The sequence below is a fragment of the Benincasa hispida genome, chromosome 1 (assembly GCF_009727055.1).
Source record: "Benincasa hispida cultivar B227 chromosome 1, ASM972705v1, whole genome shotgun sequence".
Lineage (NCBI taxonomy): Eukaryota > Viridiplantae > Streptophyta > Magnoliopsida > Cucurbitales > Cucurbitaceae > Benincasa > Benincasa hispida.
In genome coordinates, this window is record NC_052349.1 from 90,027,195 (window position 1) to 90,037,651 (window position 10,457).

Genomic DNA, 10,457 nt, shown 5'->3' on the forward strand with positions numbered 1-10,457 from the left:
ACCCTAGTACAAGGACAACTTAGGCATAAATAGCACAATGAAATGATGGAAAATATCCCCATATAAAATCGTCAGCTCATCAAAAGAGAACATCGCATATAAAGTATTCTTCATAATAAGTTAAATAAGAAAAGAAATATTCTGCAAATTTGACAACTTGAAGAACAAACTCTAAGACAGATATTACCAGAGACAAAAGCGGAGACAACTCCTAGAAGTCCAAAGATAAAATGTCAAAATCTTAAGTAAATATATTTAGCCAAATATCACATTTCCAACAATGTCCTAAGAAACAAAATCATTTTAAAGCCCTTCTAATTAGGCTACTTAAATTTAACTTTTAACCACCTCTATTTAAGTATAAGAACGATTTGATTGAAGTAAACTAATACAAGAAAAATGTACCACCTCACTCCCTAAGAACCTAATAAATAAACATTTAAAATTGGCACAATCCCTAAGAATTAATTGTTCATCTCTACAAAGAAAATGATCACCACTCTAAATACTAATTAGATCTGCTAAAGATTTGGTATTCCAAAGGGGAAATTTGTTAGAGATTTGATGTTGGCGGTATTTGTTAAGAATGTTGTGGCAATTGTCTCTTGAAATATCCCTCAGATTGTTCTTTAGGATGTCCTTTTGAATGTTGATCTTATCGAATATATTTTCTTTATTTGAAAACTTCTGGGTGATTATTCTCACAATTTTAATTCTTTTAGATTTTGCAAAATATGTTTAGGCTGCCACTTTGACCATTTTTTGAGCCATTGTCTTATGTTTGTCCCGTAAACACAAGTGTGACAATCCATGTGATTGTGAAGCTTTTGCTATTATCAATCTTGAGTGACTCTCTAGATCATGTTAAATCATTTTACTACATCTTGAGAAGGGATTCTCACACTTAAGAGAAGCTTAAGTTTTCCAAGTGAAGTGGTTTTCATTTGAAGGTTGAAAGATTAAAAGTCTTTTATAAGAAGGGTCTCACACTTAGGGAAAGCTTAAGTACGTTGAGGGTGGAGGAATCTCACACTTAGGAGGAGCCTAAGTGATCGTTCACTAAATTAGGCTATCAGTGTGTGTCATTATAATTACTGTTTATTTACATACAAGTACAACATTGTAATCGTTTGACTTACATTAGTGAAATTATCTTTCATGGACACATTGTCCCCCATATATAGGTGGTATTACACCAAACTAGGTTATCAAATATTGTGTTACGTCTTTCAGTACTTTTACTTGTGTTTTACCTAATTATCCTCTAAATTACTGTAACATTGTGCGTAACATGTTATATTGTGTGTCAGATAACTTTTTTATTAGATGAATTATATAATCCCCGCGAAAGAATAATATGGATAGAAAAGTAATATTTGAAAGAGAAACATTCATTGAAAAGCGTAACAATAAGTTTATAATATAAAATATTACATATTATACATTAACATTATATATGTTTTATCACACTCTTATCTCTTTTATATAAGTATGAAACATAATTATAACTCAGCTATTAATAGCATTTATTCATTCTTTTGAGATAAGTCCATAATTTTTGTGTGGTTCTAAAAACATTCATGAGTGTATATTAATTTCTGTTGTATATAGGATCACTTTAGAAGACTTTAATATGACATTTCATGCATCGCCAACTTCTTCTTGTGGATTTGAGAGGGTAGTTTGACGTTAGTGGCCAATCCAATGGCTTGAAGAAACATAATTACATACCAACCAAAGTCAATTTCCCACCATTGAAGCCCATGTCTAGCTGAATATTCAAATGCATGATGATTATTGTGCCAACCTTCTCCAAATGAAAGTAAACCCACCCACCTAAAACAAGAGAAGAGGTTATATAAATACAAAATAATAGTAAAATATTTAACAACAATTATAAAATATCACAGTCTATCTATGATAGATCGCGATAAGCTACTATCTATATCTATTATGAGACAGATAAATAAAAATAATAGTTTATCATGGTCTATCGCGGTCTATCGCATGACAGTAAAATTTTACTATATTGGTAAATATTTCATTTTTCTATATTTAAAAATAACCCTATAATCAAGATGTGTTTAAAACTACATATCAACTAGTTTCTTGAATTTCTAAAAAAAAATTATGCCAGAAATATATATGTAGAAAGAACAAAAAAATAGTATCAAAATTGTTTGTTAAGTCAATCTGATCAATGATTTAAATCTTCTCATCTTACACATTTTTTAACTTTAAAAAAATATTTTTTTTTTTTCAAAATTCTCCCAAAAATTAATCAACAATTTTTAATAATTTCTCACTTAATTAATAAAGGGAGAGAGTAAGAAAAAGAAAAAAGAAAATTACCAATTATTTCTCGACAAATCGTTTGTTTTCCAAGGTCGTTTTCCCCATATATGACATACGGAATTCACCATAAATGTTATGTGTAAAACTACTACGATCCTTACAGCCTGCAGGACAAAAAATTTGATTATTCTCATATTTTTCTTTCCTACAAATCTAAATATGATTTTCGAAAATAATCATCTTTCCAATATCCCTACTGTTCTACATAGGCTTGTACTCTCCCTATAAATCATCTAATGAAAATTAGCATTAATAAATGAGCTTTTAAATTGTTGATTAAGAGATGTCTTAAATTGTCAACCTACAGATAATTCAACAAATTATGATATTATATGCAATGAAAATACAACCTAAAGTCTCATATTGACTAGATATCGAAATGATCGTTAGTATATAAATGAGGATATCTATCTCCAAAGTCATGAAAATTTATGTCCAAAGTGGACAATATATACCATTGTCTATAGAAAAATTTTCTCACAAGATTAAAGATTCTCAAAATTCACCTCCAATTTTTTAATGTGTAGAGCGACATACACTTTCTATATATATATTATTATTATTTGAGGAAAGATGAAGATTCTAATATTCAAGGACGTCAACATTATGAGATTAATCGATATTTTCATTATATCATTAAAAAAATCAATAAAATATAATAAAAATATGAAATATGAAATAAAGTGGTCGTAAAATTGATAACAAAAAGTAAAGTTATTTCGAAAGGTGAAAGATTGATCAATTATATTATCTTTTTATGAATATGTATATTCATATTTTCTCCGCAAGTATCCACCAACATAGATATCTACTTATTTCTATTTCAATTGGTATTTCCTAAAATTGAGATACGACATATCTGTCAGACATCTTTTAAAAATGTGTTTATTCTCTTATCGGCCATTAATTAGAGGATAACTGTACCTTTAAGATGTTGAAGATCCAACCTCATTTTGATAATATATAATTCAACTACCATAATAATATATAACAAACCACGCAGTTCAAAGGTTTAAATATCCTAACTCTACTCTATATATTATTGAACTAAAAAAATCTTTTATTTTTTGGATTATTTTTAAATATAGAAAAATGAATTAATTTATTTACAAATATAACAAAGATTGATAAACATTGGTTGATGTCTATAAGTTTCTAGTACCGTCTGTCATTTAGTGATAGACAGTAGTATTTTGTTATATTTAAAATATTTTCAGTAGTTTTGTCATCTAAACCAATTACCCGATTTCATATATAACGTAAGATTGAAATTATTTTGCTTTTCAATCATAGATTAGTAATTGAAACAAATTAAAACAATATGAGAGATATGATAGAGCTTTTATTTTACCATTCCCCATATAAGAAAAGGAACTCCTCCCATTGCATATAGTACGACTGCAAGAACAATCGGATGAAGAAAATATGTCTTCTGAAGAAACCTATAGAATATTTGCTTCTCCAAGTCTCCAACATTTTCTGGTCTCGCTTCCTTCATGAACAACATAAAGATGTTTCTTTGTATCTTTTGCAAATCATCCAAATATTTTGGACAAACTTTTTTAGTCAAGACATTGGAATCTAGAATCCAAGTAATGTGACTAAACCAAAATCCTTCAATAGGACTATGTGGATCTCTTTCCGTATCAACAAATCGATGGTGACATCTATGTGTACTCACCCAATCAATTGGATCACCCTGAAAAATTAAAAAATCAATGAAAATTTTCTAAGTACCGATATATTAAAACACTTTAAAAGTAATTTGTTTAGGCCCCACTTGGTACGTAACCATTTGTTTTTTGTTTTTGGTTTTTGAAAATTAAACCAAAATTTATAAACTAAGACTCCATGTGGTAACCATTTTGTTTTTTGTTTTTGGTTTTCAAAATTAAGCTTATGAACACTATTTCTACCTTCAAATTTTTTCCATTTTTTAGCTACTTTTCACCAATGGTTTAAAAAACTAAGCCAAATTTTGAAAACTAAAAAACGTAGCTTTCAAAAAGTTTTTTTTTTTTGAATTTGGCTAAAAAATCAACCATTGTACTTAAGAAATATGCAAATCATTGCAAAAAATGTGGATGAAATAGACTTAATTTTCAAAAACAAAAACAAAAAACTAAATGGTTATCAAACGGACATAAAAGAATAGTTTTTTTTATAATGTCGTTTTTGTTTTTAAAATGTGACCGAATTATTTAAGTGCACTTCTTAAAAAATGTGAAAACCGTAGTAGAGATTTTAAGAGAAAAAAATATAAATTTCAAAACAAAAAACTAACTAAAACAAAATGATTTTTGAACATACCCTCAATTACCAACTTTCAATAATCACATGCTCAATTTAAAGACAAACCTGAAGTGCATGAACTCCACAGTAAGTAAATAAGTATTCAAGCCATTTAGGAAGGTTAAAACTCCGATGTGCTAGATTTCTATGATAAGAAACACTAATACCAAATAGACCTGTGATAACGTATAATGCAAAGGCAACCCAAAATGCACTCCAATTGAAATGAAAGGGTGCAAAAATACAAAGTAGATGCACGAATAAGAGAGCACCAGCAATATCTCTATCAATCTTGGCCCATTTTTTCTTCCTAAATGACCTTAGATGCTTCACCATTTCCTTTGGTTCTTGTTTTGATCCCTCCATTGGCCGAAGGCTTGCTTTAGCTTATTGTTACACCATTTCCTCTACCATATGTATTTATAGTGCATTTTTTAGCTTTGAGGGCATGCAATAACTTAATGCTCTTCCAACTAAAATTTTTAGCTCATTTATTGAATGAAATATATCAACCACAAAATTTAGTTGATCCCCATGAATGTCTTTAGGGTCTTATTCTTCAGTTCTAAGTTATAGTTAACAAGTTGAACTTTTGTAGTTAATTATTAAATTTTCATGGTCAAACTTATACCACGCACATGCAATAACTTTAATCAATTCGAAGAACATTCAATGCAATTGTTTTTACACTTCAATTCAGTTATAGTCTATTACCATTTATTGGGTAGGACAAAGCCATCATGAAATCACAGTAAAGGAAGAAGATTTTCTTGTATAATGTGAACCCTCATTGGCAACAGAATTTTACTGTTTTCTATTCATCTCTAAGATATATCCATTTCTTAGATAAAGTTATGATGATCCATACCTTTGCATAGTTACCCACAAGTTGTTTTAACATCTTAATGTACCTTAAATAGATCAAATAACTTGCTATCAAATAATAGTATATAATATGTGCAAATAGTTTTCTTAATAAACATTGTGCTATGGAAGTCTTGCGATATATGAGCTAAGTCTATAGGACCTACATATAAACCTCTATTAAGAAAACATCAAGAAAAAAAAAAGGACATTAATGAAATTTTTCGAAGTTTTTTCACACTAATATAAAACTAGTCATTTTAAAAGTGTCGAGAGTTTCCATAATTTACTTGTCATGTTCTAAATGTCAAGTTTAATTTAGAGAAAATTAAAAAGAGACCCTAACCCCACATCCTCATCTATTTTTCCCTCGCCTTTTTTCCTTCTATCTACTCTTCAAACAGTTTAACAAAATCCTAAAGCACTTTAAGATGAAATTTGAGAACCATGTCTCACGACATGTTAAAGAAAGTAGAAGCGCGTCTTTAAAACTATATGATCTTAGAAATCAAAGAGAAATGTTGAAAGAATCTGATAGTGTAGGTCAAAGTAAAGGAAAATCCTTTTTTTGTAGGGAATGTAAAGAATTTGGTCATTATCAGTTTGATTGCCCAAATTACCTCAAATGATAAAATAAGAGCTACATTTTAATTCTCTCTTATGAAGATTCTGGAGAAAATATTGAATCTGAAAAAGATGTCAAAGCTCTTTCCAGCACATTACTGAGAATATTCATTTGTGCAAAATCCAAGAAAATGAGTGTAATGACATTAGTGATTAAGAAGAAGATATGTCTGAATCGATTAAAAATTCTTGCCATATTTTACATCAACAATGACTAGAGGACATAAAAGTCTTTGATGTTAAAGAAGAAAAAATTGAGTTCCTTCTTGCTGACAATCATAGACTTGTGACCACTATCTTTGAGCTTCAAGCTGAATGAAGCTAAGATTGAATTGGAATCTGTATATAAATTCATAAAGATGTTGAACTCAAGAAAAATGATCTTGATAAGATCTTGTCTCAAGGTAAGAAATTTGGTGACTTAACAGGTCTTGGATATCCTAGAATAAAGAAAAGAGTTGATGATCAGTATATTTCTTAGGAGAAACAAAAGATAACATCTGGGTATGATCAAAAGCAGATATCAGTATATGTATCCTCAACATCTGCATAGACATCCTCCTAGAAATTTGTAAAACACATGTCAAGAGGGTATGGATTTGCCATCATTGTGGCAAAAAGGGTCACATTAGACCTTATTGTTTTAAATTGCTTGATTTTTATAACAATTCATCTCGGTCTTCTTTTACTCAAGTAGAGAAAGTGAATGTTCAAAAGCCTTTAGCCTCTGAAACAAAACAAGAGAGTCGTGTCAAAACTGGAGCTCAATGAAATGTAGTACTTACATCTTTTCGATCCTCCACAAAAGATGACTAGATACTTTAACAGTGGAAGCTTCAAACACATGATTGGAGAAAAGAACTACATATTGAAATCAAGTCTATAGGATCCGGCCAAGTGATGTATTGTGATGGTGCAACTGGAAAGATCATTACAAAATGAAAGCTGCAATATCCCCTCTCCCATCGCTTAAAGATGTAATGCTTGTCAAAGGGCTTACTACTAATTTTATTAGCATAAGTCAGTTATGTGACTAGGGTCTAAATGTTAAATTTAGTAAAAATAATGATAATGTCTTGTCATAGATGATGTCAAGGCTCTTATCATGACATGTATACACTCCTTTGACAACTATTATCATTGATCCCCAAATGTTACCAATATCATTTGCAACATATCTAAACAAAATGAAACTGGTATATGGTACAAGCGTCTTGGTCATTTAAGTATTAGATCTGTTCAAAAGGATTTAGTTAAGAATGCTATAGTTGGTTTATCTTCTCTATACAATGATCATGGCGTAATCTGTAGGAATTGTCAAGTCAGAAAACAAGTTAAAGTCTCTCATAAACAGATTTCTCACATTATCACTAACAGAGTTTTAGAGCTCCTACGGTCCCACGTAAGTTAAGAGTCTTGGTGGAAAGTGGGAGTTTGTTTAGAGATTTGGTATTGACAATATTTTAAGAAGGTTGTGGCAGTTGTCCTTTGAGATTTTTGTCATCTTGTTCATTGGATTCTTCAAGATGTCTCTATGATTGTTATTCCAAACTAAATATACTTCCGTTATATGGAAAATTTTGGGTAATGATTCCTCACAGATTTTTTTCCTCTCTACGCTCAATCGTTTATGGTATGGGTTCGATGCTCCTTTTCCACTATGCATAATTAAATGGGTTTTGTTCTCTTTTTAGAATTTCTGCTTTGAGGAAACATTGTGTCATTGTCTTGTATTAGTATCGTAAAATACAAGTGTGTCAATTATTGTGATTGTGAAGCTTTTGTTATGGTCGATCTTTAGGTGGTCTCTAGATTTTATTGAATCATTTTGTTGCTTCTTAAAAAGAGATTCTAATACTTAGGGGGAGCTTAAGTATTCCAATTAAAGTGGCTTTCATTTAAAGGTGGAAAAATAAATATTCATGTTGAGAGGGAATCTCACACTTGGGAGAAACCTTAGTGATCATTCACTAAGTTAGGCTATTTATGTGTCACACTATAATTGTCTTTTATTTATAGATAAGTATAACATTGTAATAACTTGACTTTGTGTTAGTGAAATTATCTTTTCTGGGCACATTGCCCTCCAGACATAGGTAGTATTGTACCAAGCTGGGTTACCAAACTTTGTGTTATGTCTTTTAGTGTTTTTATTTGTGCTTTACTAATTTTCTTGAGATTACTATAACATTATATGTAATGTATTACATTGTGTGTCAGATAACCCTTCTTTCAAAATATAATTTTAAATGTTTATATCATATTAATTCACAAGTGATAAAATGAGTTCAGCTCTACATTAATTCTTTGGTCCATGAGGTCAAAAGTTCGACTCCCTATCTATAATTATTATATTAAAAAAATTAACAGATAGTGTTTCTTCAACTTCAGCTTGTAGGCATTCATAAAAAATTAGTAAATCATGAAACTGTAAAAACAATGAGAGATATCAACATACAACATATTTACTAATGAAATTTTTTCATGTATGCATAATTTTAAAAGTTTCAAAATTTTGGAAGTAAAAATAATTTTTAAAAATGAAAATTTGACATAGCTCCCTAAATGAGATATCTTTTCTGACCTAAATCGAGTCAGTTGTTATGAATTTATTATTCAGTTGTGCTGTTAGATAGGAAATAGAGCAAAGAAGGCAATTGAGACGTTTCAGATATAAAACGGATCAAAACGGAGTAATAAACACCGAAAGAGGATAGAAAGGACAAAGTTGTCCATAGGGGCAGCGCTGCATTGTCGTGCAGTGCCACCTCACAGCACTGAGGACAAAAAGCTCTTAAGACTACAACACTGCGATGCTATTCTGTGGTGCCACAACACCATCGCGCGAGTGCGTGAGGACCGCAGTGCTGCACACGCCGCTGCTGATACCAACCCAAAGAGACGTCCACTATATATAATCTTTTAATTTTTAGGGTTTGAAGCATGGAAACACATGTAGAGAATTGAGGAAGGTTCCAATTCAAGCTATGGAACCTCATCTTAGTTTTTCTTCATCTGCATCTCTATTGTTTTAGTTTTATGTTGATTTCTTTTTATTCGAAACTGACTCGATGTTTACAAGCCTTGATTACTGCTTTAAGGTATGTAATCTTGGTTAGTTTTATTTTAATTCTTCAATTTCAATGGACTCACTTTGTATTTATGTGACGATTTTGAACTTTTAATGTATATATTTCTCTTTCAACATCTTTGTCTCTTAATTCCATCCTTTAACTCGATGAATGATTAGTAGGGACAAATTGATTAATTAATCAGCATTAACGTTCGTTAATCATCAGGACTTAACCCTAAAATTTAATGCATATATTTAGTTTAGTTCTTCGATGCATTGCATTCTTGGTTAATCAACATATAGTTTACTTAGGATGCAAGTCTTAATTGATGCTAATGCGCGACACTATCAGTTATGTTAGCCATGTATTTGAGTAGATTGAGCAATATCCTAGGATCATACTTATAATTTGGGGGGATTCCACTTTCTTTAACTAAAAGTATCTTATTAGTTTACTTTTTAAAGGATCAATTGCTTTTACTTTAGCTCGTTTATCACATTCTCCAGTTCCATACACAAACCCCCAATTATTGCTTTAATAAAGAGTTTGCTTTTTGAAACAAATATTCGTGCATCTCTACAAATTGATTCGATCTTGCTACTTGTACTATTCAATAGTATAAAATGTATTAATCGGTATTATAATTATTATTTAATATCCATTAGTAATATAGATGTATTTATTAAAATGACAAATAAAAGAAAGTGAAATTTTTGTATTTGAAAATAAATTATAGGGTACCACTTTACCTTTAACTATCATTCATCAATAAAGATGGAATTTTAAAAGCTTTAAATTTTTTAATAGAAAAAAATATCTCAATTTATATTAGAAAATAAATTACAGGGTACCACTTTATCTTTAATTATCATTAATTAAAGATGAAATTTTAAAAGCTTTAAAATTTGATAGCTAAAAATTTTAAAAATATAAGTAAAAAGAAATATACTCTTAAACTAATAATTTAAATAATGCATTTATGGAAATGGCAAAAAATGAAAAATAAAATAATATAAAAATTATGACATTTATAACATTAATCTTTAGTTATAATCAATTATGAAATTTTAAAAGTTGGACATGTTCTTATAATTTTGTAACTTTTTCTACTAGTACTACAAGGCTTAAGAGCTTCCAATATTTCTCTTTCTTTTTCTTTTTTAACAAAATCTATTATTAGGAATGTTCAAATAACTCGATAATCTAAATAATTTAATAATAATATCAATTTAGAAGTTTATCCTCTAG

The 10,457-nt window shown here is 29.6% G+C and overlaps 1 pseudogene; it reads right to left on the reverse strand.

Moving 5' to 3' along the window:
- Nucleotides 1-1,567: 1,567 nt before the first annotated feature.
- LOC120092827 lies at nucleotides 1,568-5,078 on the reverse strand (annotated as a pseudogene).
- Between the last annotated feature and the right edge of the window lie 5,379 nt (nucleotides 5,079-10,457).